This window comes from Canis lupus, chromosome 17 (assembly GCF_011100685.1).
Source record: "Canis lupus familiaris isolate Mischka breed German Shepherd chromosome 17, alternate assembly UU_Cfam_GSD_1.0, whole genome shotgun sequence".
Taxonomy (NCBI): Eukaryota; Metazoa; Chordata; class Mammalia; order Carnivora; family Canidae; genus Canis; species Canis lupus.
In genome coordinates, this window is record NC_049238.1 from 18,828,115 (window position 1) to 18,848,951 (window position 20,837).

Here is a 20,837-nt window from a genome sequence, read left to right on the forward strand (position 1 = left end):
CCAGTCCAATTTGGGTCAGAGGCCCATTCCTGGTCCAATCAACTACAGTCAGGGAGGTGGAATCAAGCTGTATAAACATGTCTGTCTTGATCTAGTGATTTTGGAATTTTAATGTCTGGAGGACAAGGGGAAAGGAGGAACAACATGAATTGGACAGATACCACAAAAGACTTCTCTTGTGATATTTTTATCAGGCAGACATATTAGTACTGACAGTGATCTTTTTATCTTATTTTTTTAAGATTTTATTTATTTATTCATGATAGACACACAGAGAGAGGCAGGGACATAGGTAGAGACATAGGCAGAGGGAGAAGCAGGCTCCGCACAAGAAGCCTGATGTGGGACTCAATCCCAGGACCTTGGGATTATGACCTGAGCCGAAGGCAGATGCTCAACCACTGAACAACCCAGGGGCCCCAATGGTGATTTTTTAAGGGAAAGAAAAAAATAAATACTAAAATGTCTTGCAGTATGCTAAGAGTCTTTGAGACTTTTGTTATGATGGCTTGATATATTTTAATTATTCAGATGCCTAAAGAGAATCTGGGTGATATCAGAGTTTCCTGTTGTTGTTTGATTTTATCATTTTGGGATAAGAGAGAATAACTGAAATTGTGTTATAACTGTAGCATTCTCTCTCTCTCTCTCTCTCTCTTTTTTTTTTTTTTGTAGCATTCTCTTAAGTTCAGTGTTCTTTTCCAAAGCAGTGGCAGTGCATTGTTAGAAGTTAAAATAAGCATATAGAATTCTACCCTCCAACCAACAAAGTTTAGCTAGAATTGTGGTAACTTCTTAGGGATTTACAAAAATGTCCCTGAACTTTGTGTCCTTCAAGTTTAGCTTTGCTTTTAATTTGATGTAGTACACAGTCTGAATTGATTTGGTTTGTAATTTATATGGTAAGCCTCAGCATAGGGAGCAGGTTTTGACATGTACTGGAAGCTTACACTGCCTTCTCAATACTTAGGAAATAATAATTAATGGTTAGGTATTGGGTACTTGGCACAAAACTCTAAGTATAATTAGCTTTAAGAGCTATTTTGGTGCATGATGAAAGTGAGATGTGAAACATTTTTCATGGCTTCTTAGAAGGAGTTGGGAATGTATCCAGTGGTTGAGACATGTTGAAATTTGCAATACGTAAGTGTAGTTACCTGATGAATGTGAAAGTCAGGTGATTTCCATGTTAAGAGTTGTAAAAACATTTATACTAAAATTAATGTCAAGAGGATTGGATTAAGAATTTAGATGCCCCCAAATTAAATCACACATGTGTGAAATTAAAACTAAGACAAAACACCAAAATACACTCTCTAACCTTAAAATCAGAAAGTTCACTAAGTTCTATGATTTATTTGTCTTGTAATTTTGCCTTTTTCTTTTGACCTCTCAAGTACTGAAGTATTTCTAAATAATTGTGTGTGTGTGCGCGTGTGTGTGCATGTGTGAATGCCTCATATGCATGCTCACACACATGCAGATAGATACGCGAGCTAAAGGGCATGCCATTGCTGCCAGTACCCTAAGAATGTGCTTGGTTTGCTTTTTGGATAATCCACAGTGGGTACACCATGTTCTTTAGAACTCAGAATGTGAAGTAAATCGTGTGGACTTTCCAATTACAGAAAGTTTGAATAGATAAGTTGGCAACCAAGAAGGCTACACCAAGGGGCAACTCTTTTATGACTCCTCAAGAGACAGAGCTGTGCCTGGTATCTGTCTTCTATCAGTGTAGTAGGGGCTCAGTTTCATATTGGAGCATAAGAATCTTGCTCCAATATGATCCTGATTGAGGAGCAAGAGAGCAGTTCTTGAAGGGCCTCTTTATGTATTGGTCTCTAACTTCACCAAAAACGCTTTTCGTTATTCTCCCCCCAGATTTGGAATATTTTTTTAAAATGCATTCGAAATTTGAAGGATTTGTTGTATATAAATGCATATTAAAATGCCCTTTAAGAAAATAAATTGAGGAAATAATCTTCAGAGTTAAACTATCAGAATACAACATTGTAGGAAAAAAAATAGTTAAAAATTAAGGAAATGGAATGGCTCCAGATCTGAGCAAATTGTAACTGTAGATGTTAAGGGTGCAATCTGAAAGCAACGGGGCTTTGTTAGTCTGGGATTTTTTTTGTTTTTGTTTTCTTAAGATTTTATTTTATTTTTGTTTTTGTTTTCTTAAGATTTTATTTATTTGGTAGAGAGAGAGAGAGAGAGAGATGGAGCATAAGTAGGGGAGAGGGGCAGAGGGAAAGGCAGGCTCCCCACTGAATGGAGAGCCCAATGAGTGGCCTCCATCTCAGGACCCTCAGATCATGACCTGAACCAAAGGCAGATGCTTAACCAACTGAACCACCCAGGTGCCCCTGGGGAGATTTTCATAAAAGGAGAATCTCTGAGATAAATCTTGGCAGTTCCCATCCACCTACTACTGTCCTAGGAAGAGGAAATCTCAGACTTGTATTTATAGTTTTATTGGCAAGGCCATGTTTATTGAGAAGGGTACTTCCTGCCTAGTTTAGTCAGGTCACATTAAATTTTCAAGTTGCTACCCGCCCCTAGTATGATTCCAGGCTTAGCAAGCAACATTCTCATCACAATCTGGTTCCTTGTGTTACCCCACAGGGAAGAAACGTGTTGGTTACATTTAGAGTGCTCTTCTGGCCCATGCTATTGTGATCATTCTCAGTACAAATTGATACAACGTCCTAGTTTGTTCATCAGTGAATTTGAATCAGGAGAGATGATCACAGATGGGCTTTTATGGGGTTTCATAGCCAGCAAGACCTAGAGCCAAGGAACTTTACCAAGGAATGTGGCCTTTAGATTTCTGAAGGGCTGAGACTGTGTCTAGTTCATCTCTATCCCCAGCTTGAAACACAGGGCCTGGGACCCAGTAGGACCTCAGTGCTCATTTTACCTCGATTAGACATTCCTTAATAGTAAAGCCCATGTTACAACTATAATCTCATTTTAGAGTTACTTAAAAGCATATGTTCATCAATGAGAGATCTGAACAATACTTTTAAAAAGTTATATATTCTGGGATCCCTGGGTGGCGCAGCGGTTTGGCGCCTGCCTTTGGCCCAGGGCGCGATCCTGGAGACCCGGGATCGAATCCCACATCAGGCTCCCGGTGCATGGAGCCTGCTTCTCCCTCTGCCTATGTTCTCTGCCTCTCTCTCTCTCTCTCTGTGACTATCATAAATAAAAATAGAAAAAAATTTTAAAAAAATTACATATTCTTTTAAAAGGTTACACATTTTTTAAAAAGATTTTTTAAAAGGTTACACTTTTTTTGGTTACACATTAAAAAAAACAAAACAGTAAAATGTAGCTATCCATATTACAGTTACTTAGAGAAAACTATTGTTAACTTTTTGGTATATATCCTTAGAGACTTTTTTTACACATTAAAAAAATCTATCTATATATTTTTTTCTTACAAAATGGAATCTTACCATTAAGCAGATTTGTAGCTTGCCTTTAAAAAAAACTATATGCTGAAAACTGATTTCATATCAATATGTAATCTATGGCATAACTTTAGTGACTGAATAATATTCCTTAGCATATGGATATACCATGATTTAAACATTCTACTGTTCATCATTTAACGTATTCATTTCTTTGTTATTACAACTAACACTTTATTTTTTTAAATATTCTATTTCTATTTATTTATTTGAGAGAGAGAGAGCACGTGAGTTGAGGGGAGGAGCAGAGGGACAAGGAGACTCCCCTCTGAACAAGGAGCCTGATGCGGGTCTGAATCCCAGGACCCCGGGATCATGACCTAAGCCCAAGGCAGATGCTTAACCAACTAAGCCACCCAGGGGCCCTATAACCGACACTTTAAAGAAGATATTTATCATTTATTTAGAATGAATTTCTAGTGGAGATATTGCTAGGTTAAAGTATATGCATGTTTTAAAGCTTTTGATATATAGCCAAATCATCCTCTAGAAAAACTCCCATTAATTTATTAATCTCCTAGCAGTGTTTTGGAGTGTCCCATTTTACCCCTTTAAGCTTTCTGCACCTTAACATTACTTGAGATCCCAGGAACTTAGGGCAACTTATAACCCACAGGATCCTTAGCAACTAATTGGTACCCCAGATGCAGGTTTTCTTTTTCTTTTTCTTTTTCTTTTCTTTTCTTTTTTTTCTTTCTTTTCTTTTCTTTTTTTTTTCTTTTCTTTTCTTTTCTTTTTTCTTTTCTTTCTTACAGATATACAGGTTTTCTGATTAGCCCCACCATGCTCCTCCAATTCCAACTATTGTCCCTCGACACTTGAGCTCTAGCATCTCCCACTCCCTCCCTCCCTTCTCCCTCCTTTCCTTCTGGGTCTTGAAATTCTTTCAGGGAAGCTCTGAATAGGTTGTCAGGTATGATTACCAAATAAAATGCATTTATTTATTTATTTATTTATTTATTTATTTATTTATTTATTTATTTATTTATTTATTATTTTTTTAATAAAATGCTTTTAGCCTTTAGCTCCCACCGCACTTTGCTCCACCCTTATCGGTAAGGCCCCCAAATCCCTTGACGGGTACTAAATTTCTCCCTGCTAGGGAATGGGGTTTGCGTGTGGAAATCCTTGCGCTCCCTCTAGCGGTTAAAGTGCGCATCCAGCACTGATGACAAAGTCCGCGCGTGTGTTGGATTGTTGTTGCTGTTCTAGTGTTAACGTCAGGAAACTTAGGGTGTCGCTTTCCCTCTCCAGGAAGCTTAGCAGAGTATCGGAAATGTCCTGTCTGTACCTTTCTGCAGCTGATTCTTGAACCCTTGCTAGTTTTCCAGTTGAGGCTTATGCAATAGAGAGGTAGTTCAGCCCTCTCACAAATGTTCGCTCCTTTGATGTTCTACCCAGGGAGCCAGTTATGTCAAGATGTTCTATCAAATGCAGCCCAAGTGTTTTTTCAGATGTGCTGTGGACCAGTGCATGGGACTCTCCTAGAGTATTTTTTTTAAATGAAGTGGGGTTTTTTTTTTTTTTTTTTTGAGCCCTGCCCCAAACCTCTGAACCAGAATTTCAGGGATATGGATGGAACTAGAGGACACTTTGCTAAGCGAAATAAGTCAGTTAGAGAAAGACTGTCATCATATGATCTCACTCCTATGTGGAATTTAAGAAACAAAACAGATGAACATCAGGGAAGGGAAGGAAAAATAAAATAGGATGAAAATAGAGAGGGAGGCAAAGCATAAAAGACGTTGAACGCTAGGAAACAAACTGAAGGTTGCTGGAGGGGAGATGGGTGAGGGGATGGGGTAACTGGGTGATGGGCATTAAGGACGGCATGTGATGTAATGAGCACTGGGTGTCATATGCAACTGATGAATCACTAAATTCTACCTCTGAAACTAATGGAAAGAAGGAAGGAAGGAAGGAAGGAAGGAAGGAAGGAAGGAAGGAAGGAAGGAAGGAAGGAAGGAAGGAAGGAAGGAAAGAAAGAAAAAGAAAGAGAAAGAGAAAGAGAAAAAGAAAAAGAAACAAAAAGAAAAAGAAAGAATTTCAGGGGTGGAATGGGGAGGGGGCAGTGATGAGGAGGCAATTATTAGGCACATTAAGTTTGAAAACCAGTGCTGTACACTCCTTGAGAAGGCATTTCTCTGTTTGATGTCTCATTAACAGTCATGGTGCGTGATACTATAATCAAACTCCTCAGGGTTATATTCGCAGTGAGCACACTATAATAATGTAACATACCAGGCTTTCACGCTAAAAACAGAACACAGTATCTACCCTTCCTTTATTTAATCCCTTGAATCTACATCCTCAATTATGTAGAAAATGTTTTCCTTCTCCTTTTAAAATATTTATTTGTTTATTTACTTAAAGCAGGCTCCAGGTCCAACATGGAACCCACCGTGGGGCTTGAACTCATGATTCTGAGATGGAGACCTGAGCTGAGATCAAGCGTCAGATGCTTAACTGACTGAGCCACCCAGGTGACCCTCTTTCTCTCTTTTTAGAAATATTATTCTAAAAAAAAAAAAAAAAAGAAATATTATTCTGTTCAGTCTAAATAGAGGGGTCTTTTTTTTTCTTAAGATTTTATTTATTTATTCATGAGAGAACCAGAAAGAGAGGCAGAGACATAGGGAGAGGGAGAAGCAGCCTCCCTGCAGGGAGCAACTCAGGACTCGATCCCAGGACCCCGGGATCACGACCTGAGCCAAAGGCAGACACTCAACCACCGAGCCACCCAGGTGTCCCTGAATACAGGGGTCTTATTTACTCCTTCAGATACTCCAAAGTTGGGTTAACTTAGCTCAAATCTCTGAAATGTCCACACCTTTCTGAAGTTCAGGAAACCATCAGAAATAGGCCCTTCCCACCAAATTTAGAAAGCATAATCAACCATGCATAAATATAACTGCCTGTGATCAATGCATAATTTCTCTTTGGACACATGTTTAAAATGCACATTCATAGGCTTCACTCCCAAATTTTCTGGTTTGGTTGACCTTGGTTGAAGCCAGGAATCTGTGGTTTTTCTTTTTTCTTTTTTTTTTAAGATTTTATTTATTCATGAGAGACACAGAGAGACAGAGAAAGAGAGAGAGAGAGGCAGAGACACAGGCAGAGGGAGAGGCAGGCTCCATGCAGGGAGCCCGATGTGGGACTCGATCCCAGGTCTCCAGGATCATGCCCTGGGCCGAAGGCGCGCTAAACCGCTGAGCCACCCAGGCTGCCCAGGAATCTGTGTTTTATCTTAAAGTGACACTGATGCAAGTGATCCTCAGACTACATTTTAAGAAACATTGCCTTGTATGTCAGAGTTTCCTAAACAAATACAGTATTGCTAGAGTATTTTATAACCAAGTCCCTTATAAATCTTACAAACTAGAGTTCTAAGCAAATATTTAATGTTAATCTGCAGAAAGAAAGTAGACTTGGGATAATAAATAGTGGCATAGAGGCCATAATTTCACCTTTCCCCTCTTATTTCCCATAGCTCTAACCTTTATTGCAGTAAAATATACATAACATAAAATTTGCCACTTTAATCATTTGTAAGTATAAAATTCAGTGGCATTAATTATACTCACAATGCTATATAATCACCATCACTATCTATTTTCAAAACTTTTTATTACCTCCAACAAAAACTCTGTATGCATTTAGCAATTGCCTGTTGTCCTCATTCCCCCAGCCCCTGGTAATTTCTAACCTACATTTTGCCTCTGTGAATTTGTTTATTCTAGATATTTCACATAGGTGGAATCCTTCAGCATGTTTCCTCTTTAGTCTGGCTTATTTCACTTAGTATGTTTCAAAGTTTTTCCACATTGCAGCATGCATCAGAACTTCATTCTTGGAGCACCTGGGTGGCTCAGTTGGTTAAGTGTCTGCCTTCCATTCAGGTCATGATCTCAGGCTCCTGGGACTGAGCCCTGCATCAGGCTCCCTGCTCATTGGGGAGTCTGCTTTTCCCTCTGCCTCCTTTCTCCTGCTCATGCTCTATCTCTCTCTCTCAAATAAATAAATATAACCTTAAAAAAATAACTTCATTCTTTCTTTGGCTAAATAATATTATATTGTGTGTGTATGCCACAATTTGTTGATCCTTTCATCTAGTGAGGGATATTTAGCTTGTTTCCACCTGTTGGCTATTGTGAATAACGCTGCAGTGGATGCTGGAGTACAACTATCTGTCCCTGTTTTTGGTTCTTTTGAGTGTGCATCTAAGAGTACAATTGCAGGGTTGTATGGTAAATCTATGTTTAACTTCTTGAAGACCACCAAACTGTTTCCCACAACTGTTCCATTTTTTTAAAAGATTTTATTTATGGGATGCCTGAGTGGCTCAGTGGTTGGGCATCTGCCTTCAGCTCAGGGCATGGTCCCAGAGACCAAGGATCGAGTCCCACATTGGGCTGCACTGGGGGAGCCTGCTTCTCCCTCTGTCTATGTCTCTGCCTCTCTCTATGTGTCTCTCATGAATAAATAAATAAAATCTTAAAATAAAATAAAATATTTTATTTATGAGAGAAAGAGAGAGGGGGAGAGGGGAAAACAAGCATGAGCAGGGGAGGAACAGAGGGAGAGGGAGAAGCAGACCTCCAGTTGAGCAGGGAGCCCTACATGGGGCTGAATCCCAGGACCCTGAGATCATGACCTGAGCTGAAGGCAGCCGCTTAATTGACTGAGTCACCCAGGCACCCCTCACAACTGTGCCATTTTACATTCCCATCAGCAATGGTTGGGCACTCCAGCTTCTTCTTCCAGCTTGTCCTTTCCAACACTTGTTATTTTCTCTTTCCTTTGATAGTTGCCAACCTGATGGATGTGCAGTGGTATCTCATTGTAGTTTTGATTTGCATTATCCTCATGATTAGTGATGTGGAGCATCTTTTTGTATGCTTACTGGCCATTTGTATGTCTTCTCTGGACAAATGCTTATTTAAGTCCTTTGCCCATTTTTGAATTGGGTTATTTGTTTTGTCGTTGAGTTATAGGAGTTCTCTCTATATTTTGGATGTTAATCCCTTATCAGATGTAGTTCTGCAAATATTATCCCTCATTCTGTGGGTTGCCTTTTAATTCTGTTCATATTGTCTTTTGATGCACAGAATTTTTAAAGTTGCATGAAGTCCAACTTGTCTACTTTTTATTCTGTTGCTGTGCCTTTGGTGTCACAGCCAAGGAATCACTGCCAAATCCCACACTGTGAAGCTTTTGCTGTGTGTCTTCTTCTAACAGCTTTATAGTTTTAAGTCTTATATTTAGGTCTTTCTCCAGTTTTGAGTTAATTTTTGTATATGGTGTTAGGTAAGGGTCCAACTTGATTCTTTTGCATTCGGGTATCTAGTTTTCCCAGCACCATTTGTAGAAAAGACTGTCTTTTGTCCATTGAATGGTCTGGGCACCCTTTATCAGGAATCATTTAGCCAAATGGGGAGGCTGGTTGGCTCAGTTACGTGTCTGCCTTCAGCTCAAATCATGATCTCAGGGTCCTGGGATCGAGCCCTGTGTCAGGCTCTGCACTCAGCGAGAGTTTGCTTTTCCCTCTCCCTGCTGGTGCTCTTTCTCTCTCAAATAAAGAAAATCTTAAAAAAAAAAAAATCATTGACCATATATTGAAGGTTTATTTCTGGGCTTTCTGTTTAATTTCATTTGTCTCTATGTTTATCTTTATGCCAGTACCACCTTGTTTTGGTCACTGTACTTTTGTAGTATGTCTTGAAATCAAGAACTGTGTTTTAGCCTTATTCTTATTTTTTTTAAAGATGTTATTTATTTATTCATAGAGACACAGCTAGAGAGAGAGAGAGGCAGAGACACAGGCAGAGGGAGAAGCAGGCACCATGCAGGGAGCCTGATGTGGGACTTGATCCCAGGTCTCCAGGATCACACCCCGGGCTGCAGGCGGCGCTAAACCGCTGCGCCACCGGGGCCGCCTCTATTCTTCTTTTTCAAGATTGTTTTGGATCTTTAGGATCCTTTGAGATTCTATATGAATTTTAGGATGGGTTTTTCTATTTCTGCAAAAAATATGGCATTTTGATGAGATTGCATTGAATCTGTAGATTGCTTTGGGTATTATTGACATTTTACTAATACTAAATCTGGTAATCCATGAACATGGGTCATTTCCCTTTATTTATGTCTTCTTTAATTTCTTTCAGCAATGTTTTATTGTTTTCATTGTACAAATCATTCACCTCCTTGGTTAAATTAGTTTCTTAGTATTCTTTTTGATTTTATTGTAAATAGAATTGTTTTTGTAATTTTTTTTCAGATTGTTCATTGTTAGTATAGAGAAATGCAACTGATTTTTGTGCATTGATTTTGTATCCTGCTACTTCACTGAATTCATTTATTAGTTATAACTGGGTTTTTTGATATGTGTGTAGCCCAGGGTTTCTACATATATGATCATATCATTTGCAAACAGAGATAATTTTGCTCTCCCTTTCTAATATGAATGTCTTTTATTTCTTTTCTTGCCTAATTCTTCTGGCTAGAAATTTCAGTACTATGTTGAACAGAAGAAGTGAAAGCAGGCATCCTTGTCTTGTTCTTAATCTTAGAGGAAAACCTTTCAGTCTTTCACCATTGAGTATGATTTTCACTATGAGTTTTTTGTATGTAGCTCTTATTATATAGAGGTAGTTTCTTCTATCTCTAGATTGTTGAGTGTTTTTATCATGAAAAGATGTTGAATTTTCTCAGATTTCATGAAACGAAATATTGGTTTCCAACTATTATTGTAAAACTGTCTATTTTCTCCCTTTAATTCTGTCATTTTTTTAAAAGATTTTATTTATTTATTCATGAGAGACAGAGAGAGAGGCAGAGACACAGGCAGAGGGAGAAGCAGGCTCCATGCAGGGAGCCCGATGCGGAACTCCATCCCAGAACTCTGGGATCATGCCCTGAGTGAAAGACAGACGCTCAACCACTGAACCACCAAGGCGTCCCTAATTCTGCCAGTTTTTACTTCATATATTTTGATGGTCTGTAATTACGTGCATAAATGCTTATAATTGCTTTGTCTTCTTGATGCATTGAACTTTTGTTATTAATATATAATGTCCTTCTTTGTCTTTTACAAACTTTGTGACTTAAAGTCTATTTTGTCTCATATTAGTATGGCCACCCCTTACTCTCTTTGGTTACTATTTGCACAGAATATCTTTTTTTTTTTCAGAATATCTTTTTCTATCCTTCCATTTTCAATCGGTTTGTGCCTTTAGATCTAAAGTGAGTCTTTTTACATAATATATATTCATATCATGTGTTTTTATCCATTCTGTCAATCTGTCTTTAATCTATTTACATTTAAAGTAATTACTGATAAGGAGAGACTTCTGTCATTTTACTATTTGTTTTCTATAAGCCCTATAGATTTTTTGTCCCTCATTTACTGTACTACTGTCTTCTTTTACATTTAGTTGATTTTTTTGGGTAGTGAAATGTTTAAATTCCTTTCTCATTTCCTTTTTTGTATATTTTGGTGGTTACCATGGGATTGCATATAATATCCTAAATTTATAACACTCCAATTTGAATTTATACCAAATTAACTTTAATAACCTATACAACTTTGAACCTTTACAGTTTCATACTCACCCCTTTCAATTGTTGATGCCACAAAATTGCATCTTTATACATTGTTTGCCCCAAAACATAAAGTAAAAATTCTTTTAAATACAGTAGTCTCTTAAATTATGTAGGAAATGAAATGTGGAGTTATAAACTAAAGTTATAATAAAATTAGCTTATATACAAATATATTTTATAATGTAATAACTACATGAATCATGTAGAAAATAAAAAGTAGAGTTATAAACTATTGTTACAATAATGCTAGCTTTTATAATTGCCTATGTATTTATTTTTATTGAGGGAGATTTCTATTTCTTCATATGGCTTAAAGTTACTATCTAGTGTCCTTTCATTTCACTCTGCAGGATTCCCTTGAGCATTTCTTGAAGGGCAGATCTAGTGGTTGCAAATTCACTCAGCTTTTGTTTATCAGTAATGTATCAATTTCTCCACTTTTGAAGGACAGTTTTGCCGGATATAGAATTCTTGGTTGACATTTTTTTTTCTTTTAGCACTTTGAATATATTTGCCTCCAAATTTTCTGAGAAATCTGCTGATAGTCTTCCTCCTTATGTGCAGTGAATTGCTTCTCTCTTGCTGCTGTCAAGATTCTCTTTTTGTCTTTTGAAAATTTAATTATAACATGCTTTGGTGTGAATCTATTTTGGTTCATCTTATTGAGAGTTCACTGACCTTGGATGTTTATATTCATATATTTCATCAAATTTGCAAAGTTTTCAGCCAATATTTGCTCAGATATTCTCTCTCTCCCTTTCTTCTTTTTCTGAGACTCCCACTCTGTTTAGTGGTGTCCCACAGCTCTCTTAGGTTCTATTCATCCTTTCCAGTCTTTTTTCTTTTTGTTCCTTAGAATCAATACTTTCCATTGTCATTTTCCTGTTTGCTGATTCTCTCTTGCTTGCTCAAATCTGCCTTTGAATTCCAACAGTGAATTTTTAAATTTTACTTATTGTACTTTTCAGTTCCAGAATGTCTTTTAGTTTTCTTCTTAGGTTTCCTATTTCTTTATTGATATTTCTATTTTATTCATATATCATTTTTTGACTTTTTAGATTTTTGAGCATCTTTAAGACAGTTGTTTTAAAGTGTTTGTCTAGTAGATCTGCCATCAGATTTTTTCAGGGACAGTCCCTGTTGATTTAAATTTCTCCTTTGAATGGGTTACATTTTCCTATTTTGTTGTATGCCTTGTAATTTTTTTCTTGAAACTAGATATATATTTGTTTAAGTATTTATTTATTTGAGACAGAGAGAGAGAGAGAGAGAGAGAGACTGAGTGAGCAGGGTGTGGGGACTTAGGCAGAGGGAGAGAATCTTGAAGCAGACTTCCTGCTGAGCGGGGGGCCCAATGTAGGGCTTTATGGGACATCCCATGAGATCTTGGCCTGAGCCAAAACCAAGAGCCAGACACTTAACTGACTGAATCACATAGGCACCCCAAAACTGGGACATTTGAATCTAATAATGTGATAACACTTGAAATCAGATTTCTCCCCTTTCCCAAGGGTTTGCACTTTTTGTTGTTATTGTTTGTTTATTGCTTTAAAAAAATTATTGGAGTCTGACTCTGTGTCAGGGACCTACGTGAGGTATACACTTAAGATCTTCGCTGGTCTTTCCTGAGCCTACAATTTTCCCTGGGCATGCATGGCCACTTTCTAATTTCCCCATTTATGCAATTGTTTTTGAATGTCCTAGTCTTTAATGTGTGGCCCCTAAAAGGGGAAACAGAGAAAAAATAAAGGGGAAAAAGCCCTTTAAATCCCCTAACCAGGAGAGGTAGGGGTTTGCAACAATGGGGGTAGGTGCAACAACAATGACCACCCACCTCTTTGTACCTCTGAGATCAGAAGCAGCAATCTATAATCAAAACAGATCCTTGATACTTGGAGGGAAATTTATGCCTATGCTGGCTTCTACAAGCTGTGTGTAGCTACTTTAGGAGGCTGCATAGCTGCTTACTGTGGGGCTGAGGGTCGGGAATGGGTAGTTGCTCTTGTGCAAAGAACTGAAATTAACCAAACTTACCATCCAAGACTTCCCCTGGAATTTTCAAGCCTTTAGTAGAATCCAGAGTTCCAAAGTTATTACATCAGACAGATTCTGTCATCAACTGCTGTCCTGCTGGGGAGACAAATTACTGGTACTTTTTCTTTTGCCATATTACCATAATCCTCTTCCACATTTCCTCCTTGTTTTTCCCTAGTAATTTTGGATTGTATCCTGCATATTGTAGACAATATGTTGTAGAGACTCTGGATTCTCTTTTATTTCTCCAAAAAAAATTTTTTTAAGTAAACTATGCCCAAGTGGGGCTCAAACTCATGACCCCAAGATCAAGAGTCACATGTTCTACTGATTGAGCCAGCCAGGTGCCCCTGCTTTGTTTTGTTTGCTTTGCTCCTGGTTTAACTAGGCAGTTTATTTAGGTAGACTCAAGCTTCTGCCTTTGAAAGAGAGAAGAAACTTTGTTTCTTCTGTTGTGGGCAGCCGCTGAAATCTCAGTTCAGCAGCTTTTTCAGTGTTAGCTGGGCTGCATAGAATCTGCCCTACACAAATGTGGTTCAAGGTCAGACAGAGATAGGGGCAGAATTTTTACACAGAACCCTGCTTTTCAGCTCTCTCCTTTTTGTGATTTTCCCTTTTTCTATTTGAGAGCTATTGTCGCCTCGCTTCTCTTTCCTTCCTTCCTTCCTTCCTTCCTTCCTTCCTTCCTTCCTTCCTTCCTTCCTTCCTTATTTATTTTTAAAGGAGAGAGAGAAAGGGGAGGGACAGAGGGAGAGAATCTCCAGCAAACTCCTCATTGGTGTGGGCCTGCTGCGGGCCCAATCTTACCACCCTGAGATCATGACCCTGAGATCATGGCCTGAGCCTGAGGCTTAACTGACTGAGCCACCCAGGTACTCCATCACTCTTCTCTTTTCTCTCTTTCTTTCTCCCTTTCTTTCTCTTTTCTTTCTTTCTTTCCTTTCTTTCTTTCTTTCTTTCTTTCTTTCTTTCTTTCTTTCTTTCTTTCTTTCTTTCTTTCTTTCTTTCTTTTTCTTTCTTTCTTTCTTTCTTTCTTCTTTCTTTCTCCTTCTCTCTCTCTCTCTCTCTTTAATTTATTTATTCATGGGAGACAGAGAGAGAGAGAGAGAGGCAGAGACATAGGCAGAGGGAGAAGCAGGCTCCATGTGGAGACCGATGCGGAACTTGATGCTGGACTCTGTCCCAGGACCCTGGGATCAGGACCTGAGCCAAGGGCAGACGCTCAACCACTGAGCCACTCAGGTGCCTCTCTTCTGTTTCTTATTCAAGTTTTATTTGGGATGCCTGGGTGGCTCAGCGGTTGAGCTGAGTGTCTGCCTTTGGCTCAGGGCCGTGATCCTGGGACTAGGGATTGAGTCCCACATCAGACTCCCTGTGAGGAGCTGGCTTCTCTCTCTGTCTCTCATGAATAAATAAATAAAATCTTTAAAAAAAAGTTTTACTATCCCACACAGGGCCAACTGGCACCTTCCCTCAAGTTAAAAGTGTAACAAGGAGAAACTTATTCAGAGCCATTACCTTTTTTCAAATGTAAATGTCCCTACTGCCTACTTTTCCCCTGAGTTTTGTCTTTCTCCAGTGCTTCCAAGGTGTTTTTTTCACATTTTTTCTCAGAATTTATACTTATTATCTACTAGAAAGTTGATTTGATAGGAACTACTCCATCATTACCTTATATTTATACAATTATAAATAATTAATAATGGTTAATTTCTCATTTGGTTGGAGTTCTTCTCTGAAGTGGTTTAGGATAGGCTCTTATATATCTGAAACATATTTTTGTTGTGTTTACAAGTCAATGGCAACTTCTTTTTTTTAAAGATTTTATTTATTTATTCATGAGACACAGAGAGAGAGAGAGAGGCAGAGACATAGGCAGAGGGAGAAGCGGGCTCCCCATCAGGAGCCCCATGCAGGACTCAATCCCAGGACCCCGGGGGATCATCCCCTGAACCGAAGGCAGATACTCAACCACTGAGTCACCCAGGTGTCCCCAATAGGAACCTCTACTAGTATTGAATTCTGAGGAGTTTGGTGAGATCCAGTATGTCCTCCACCACATGGCCCTCCTTTAGGCATTTCCTCAGCTGTTTTTTTTTTCTCCAGGCGGTTTCTTCTGGTTTTTAATTCTATTTTTCTAAAACTATTCTTATATTGCTCTTTTTATGCTATCTATTGACTTCATATTACAGAATAACAGGATTTAGCACACTTAACATTCCCTTCCTTCCCTTCATCCTCCCAATATATTTGCTTCACATTTTTAAAAATCAATATTTATAATATGTTTGTATTGTTATACTACTGATTATATAACTTTTTAGCTATACTGGAATTAATAATTGCCTGTAGGTTGTTTTAGTAATTTTCTATGTAATAATTACTAGTTCAACCATAAACTCTCCAATAGAATTGTGATGCCCCCTCTGAATCCCATACAAATAATTATTCTTGCTTTCAGCTGTGTCTGATATTACTGTGTCTAGGTGCTGCAAGTTTCCTGACACCTTGTCTTCTGCTAGAGTGGGAAAGAGGATCCACTTGTCTCTGCAGAATGTAGTTTTATGGATATGAGCAAGCCACTTAAAGTTTTTCAACCAGTTCTTCTCTTCAGCACTGCATTAATTTCTGCCTTTGGAGATAACTGGTGCCTCCAGATTCTGGGCATTTACAAAATACTGTAGTGATTTCAGCTTTCTTCTCATTAGCATATCCCTGTGGTACTAAGCTTTCACAATTCTAGCAACTCCTTTATCCAATTTTTATCTTCTAAAAATTTGTTGACATCTCTTGTCTGTGTCTGTATTATTTATTTGTTTTGCTCTTCCAAATCCATTCTTTTTTTGCACTGCACTGTGTGAGAGAGGATACTTCTATGGACTTAGGCTCCCTTGACTTTTGGCTAACAGTTGGATTCGGCTAATTGGAGGTACTGTCAGAAGACTGGAGAGTGGGAGGAGATAGAATTGTAGATGTAAGAGTATTTATTCCCATTGCGGTCTTCTCCCCACATACTTCCTCCCTGGGATGCCATAGTTTTGGTGATGGCACAATACTTTTTACTTAACTCTATGGCTCCTAGAGGGTTCTTTTCTTCTATGCCTAGAGCTCTTACCAGGTTGCAGTAATCATTCTCTCCACTTGCCCCCTAGAGGTCCACTGAATGTTATTCAGAAACTGTCATCATCTCCGTCCCTTGCTGGTTCTCTTAATCCTGCCCCCACCTCTGTAAATAGTTTTCTTATTAAATTCTATTAAATTCTCATTTGAATGTGCCAATCTGTTTTCTGCCAGAACTCTGACTGCTACATCGCTGTTCATGTTCTCTCTCTACTGTTTATTCATTTCAAAATTTTATTCTCATTTTAGCAGAGTTTCTGGAGGCAACAGAAATAAGTGCCATATGTTCAATCTGCTATGTTTAACTGTTAGATATCCTTTTTCCAGTATCTTTTCCTATGCAGAAGTATCTATTTTCTTTGATATAACATTTTCTCCTATACCCAAAGCAGAAGATTGGAGATTTAATCTGTGGATAAATTGAAAAGAGAGGCCCCAATTCAGGGACAAGTACAGTGGTAGGCAAAGCAGAAACATCAAACTATGAAGGGTGAGATTAAGACAAAGTCCATATAATAAAGGATAATTCTCTATGTACTCTCTTGAGTCTCCTAGTGCCAAGAAAGCTGAAAGCCAGAATGTTGATAGCTCTATCCCTATGTACCCACCAATCAGAAAGTTCAGCTTTCTTCCCTGGAATAGCCCTAAAAAATCTGAGTATGTGTATCAAAATTGAATGGATGGCAAAAAAAATCACTATATATTTGAAAAAGACTTAAACAAGAAAGACAAAGACAAACAATGCTAAATATACAAATAAGCCATAGAAGAGTCCAAAGGAAGGAAAAGCAATTCAGGACTCAGAAAAAAAACAAAGACCAACAAAACAAGAATGCTAGATTAGTCTGGGGGAAAATGGAGTGGTGGCTTAAAATTCTGAGGGCAAATTATATCCAATCTAAAATTCTATACCCAGGCAAATTATCATGCAGATAAGTAGGTAAAATCATGACACTTTTATTCAGAAACACTAAATGATATAAAAAAGGAAGAAGCCAAGAAAGAGAAACACACCAGATCCAGGGAACAAAGATTTAACACATAAGTGAGGTGAAAAAAATTCCTTGGATTTCAGTGATGGGAAGTGTCAAGATAATAGCTGGGCAGTGGGCTTCATGAGCAACCGGTACCAATAAGAGAATGAAGACAGAGGGCTCCAAGAGAGAAACTAAATGTATAGAATAGCCAATGTATTTTAATATGTTCAGAAATTATTTTTAGCTTTAATGGATAGTTTGGAATTGAAGTAGTGATATTGACATGGACAATTAAACAAACAAGAAACAAAAACCAAAGCAGGGGGGCCTGGATAGCTCAGTTGGCTAAGTGCCTGCCTTCTGCTTAGGTCATGATTCTAGGGTCCTGGGATCGAGCCCCACATCTGGCTCCCTGCTCAGTGGGGAGTCTGTTTCTCCCTCTCCCTCTGCAGCTCCCCCTTCTTGTGTACACTCTCTCTCTCTGCCAAATAAATAAATAAATAATAAAATCTTAACAAACAAACAAAACTAAAGCAATTATTTATACTGGAAAATTGTTCAAAAAGGAAATGTTATAATACACACATAATACAAGAATAGAAACTATACTAATATAAATATTAAATATTTATTTAAACAAAAATGCAATGTAACAGATCTAGGAAAATGAGAATGAGGAAGAATATTTTTTTTTTGAGGAAGAATATTTAAATGAATATACAGACACATCTTAGAGATATTCAATTCCAGATCATGGCAATAAAGCAAATATTGCAATAAAGTGAGTCAAATGAATTTTTTGGCTTTCCAGTACCTCTAAAAGTTATGTTTATACTATACTGTAGTTTGTTAAGTGTGCAATAGCATTATATCTATAAAAAAGTACATACCTTATTTTTTAAGTACTGTATTTTAAAAATACTTTTATTGCCAAAAATTGCTAACCGTCAGCTGAGATTTCAGTAAATCATAATCATGAATCACCAACCATAATGAATATAATAATGAGAAAGTTTGAAATATTGCAAAATCACCAAAATGTGACACTAGGTACATGAGGTGAGCAAATGCTGTTGGACAAATGGTTCCAGCAGACTTGATTGACACAGGGTTGCCACAAACCTTCAATTCCTAAAAAATGTATAATCTTTTAAGTGCCGGGCAGCCCAGGTGGCTCAGCGGTTTGGCGCCACCTTTGACCCAGGGGGTGATCTTGGAGATGTGGGATCGATTCCCCATCGGGCTCCCTGCATGGAGCCTGCTTCTCTCTCTGCCTGTGTCTCTGCACCTCCCTCTCTCTGTGTGTCTCTCATGAATAAATAAATAAATAAATAAATAAATAAATAAATAAAAAGAAACTCAAAGTTCCTTTAAAAAAAAATCTTCGGGGATTCCTGGGTGGCGCAGTGGTTTAGCGCCTGCCTTTGGCCCAGGGCACGATCCTGGAGACCCGGGATGGAATCCCATGTCGGGCTCCCGGTGCATGGAGCCTGCTTCTCCCTCTGCCTGTGTCTCTGCCTCTCTCTCTCTGTGTGTGACTATCATAAAAAAAAAAAAAATCTTCGAAGTGCCATAATGTGAAGCACAATAAAATGAGATATGCCCTGAAGGAGATGACTTAAGAGAGGTAAATCTCCATTTACCATAATAGCAAGATAAAGTAAAAAATGAAAAAATGGTGATGTAAGTACATAGTTTATTTTATTTTTAAAGATTTTATATATTTGAAAAAAAAGATTTTATATATTTGAGAGAGAGTGAGAGAGCACAAACAGGGATGGGGCACCAAAGGGAGAGGGACAAGCAGACTCCCCACTGAGCAGGAAGCCCCATGTGGGACTCAATCCCAGGACCCTGGGATCATGACCCAAGCTGAAGGCAGATGCTTAACTGACTGAGCCACTCAGGTGCCCATAAGCACTTACTGTAGATACATGGAGATAAAACCAGAATAAATAGCCCAAAAAAGTTCAGAGAAGTTGCTTAAAAGGAAGGGGAATTTGGGAATGAGAATCAAAGGGGCAGAATTCTTCTATTTTTCACTGTAAGCTAACTGTTCCACTTAAAAATTTTTTTAAAAGAGATACACTCAGGGGCGCAGGGGTGGCTCAGTCAGTTGAGCATCTACCTTTGGCTCAGGTCATGATCCTGGGTTCCTGAGATGGAGCCCCACTTCGATCTCCCTGCTCAGTGGAGAGCCTGTGTCTCCCTCTCCCTCTGCCCCTCCTTCTGCTTGTGCTTTCTTGCTCTCTTTCAAATAAATAAATAAAATCTTAAAAAAATAAATATAAGAGATACATTTGTTGGTTTCATAAAAAAACAAAAAATGAAAAGAAACACATATCCCATGTGTGGACCCAAATAGTAGTCACGTAGCAGTATTTCTCTCTCTTCCCCCACCTATTCTAAGAACTCCTCTGTTTCCTTGTGAAGAGTTCTTGGAATCTCTATGTGGTATCTCACAAGCGTTCTGTGAATTTGTTCTCTTGGCTGCCTTAAGTTTCTGTTCCTGCTCTTCTCTCTGCAGAGGCCAACTGAAGGCCACACCCCTGCCTGCTACAAACGCTCACTGATCTCTGTTCCCAGGCTGCCAATACCTGGTGTCAAATTGTTGATGTTTGTGCCAGTGATGCTACTTCTTGTCACTGCCGGAGCTGCTGGCTTCAAGGCTGATGACATTTCACACCTCACTGGCCCCCACACAGTTGTGTTTTCTCCTAAATGGGAGAAATTTCTCTCAATTCACACAATCAGGAAATGATAATTCTCTCTTGAGCATCTGCTTTTGTCTTTTATGAGCAATGTGGACCTGAAACTGACTTTTCTTCTTTTTGGGGGGCTGGCTGCTAGAAAGTGCTTAGCTAAATTTGCTTGTAATTCTAGAGAGGAGGGAGTATCCAATGGTTTGTATGTTTGTGAATTACTGTTAAGTGCTTTTTGGGCTTTTGTTGTACCCTTATGCTTTTTTTACTTTGTCTTTTTTTTTTTTTTTTTTTTTTTAAATTCATGACAGATACAGAGAGAGAGAGAGAGGGGCAGAGACACAGGCAGAGGGAGAAGCAGGCTCCATGCACCGGGAGCCCGATGTGGGATTCGATCACGGGTCTCCAGGATCACGCCAAACCGTGGGGCAAAGGCAGGCGCCAAACCGCTGCGCCACCCAGGGATCCCTTTTTTTTTTTTTTTAAGGATTTCATTTATTTGAGAAAGAGACAGAGATAGTGAGAGAGAGCACAAGCAGGGAGGAGAGGGAGAAGCAGGATCTCCAGTGAGCAGGGAGCCCGATACGGGGCTTGATTCCAGGACCCCAGATCATGACCTGAGCCAAAGGCAGACACTCATCCGACTAAGCCACCCAGGCGTTTCTTCACTTGCCTTTTATTCATTTGCTCAATACTGCATTTATTTGAGGTGATTCAAATTCTTTTCTTTTTTCTTTTTTGGAATGGGGGATTATATTAAAAATTGAATAAACAAATACTGAAAATTTTTAGCTTTAAGAAAATTTTCCACTTTATTAAAAAATCTCCTAGGACTTAGGACTGCATTTGTGGTAGCCATATTGATTACTGCAGGTTTATGGAAAATCTTAAGATTGGATAGTGTGATTCCTTCAACTTTA

General features: G+C 38.6%; 1 long non-coding RNA gene across 3 annotated transcripts in view; it reads left to right on the forward strand.

The window, feature by feature from the left end:
- The first annotated feature begins 5,902 nt into the window (after window positions 1–5,902).
- Window positions 5,903–20,837, forward strand: part of LOC111090423 — a 39,462-nt gene continuing 24,527 nt past the window's right edge. The window contains exon 1 of one of the 3 annotated variants that reach the window (XR_005371838.1): window positions 5,903–5,962. This is a non-coding gene — a long non-coding RNA (uncharacterized LOC111090423). Of the gene's footprint in view, window positions 5,963–13,190; window positions 13,234–13,839; window positions 13,991–20,837 lie in introns of those variants that run through there. The other 2 variants (XR_005371837.1, XR_005371836.1) reach the window with 2 other exon arrangements.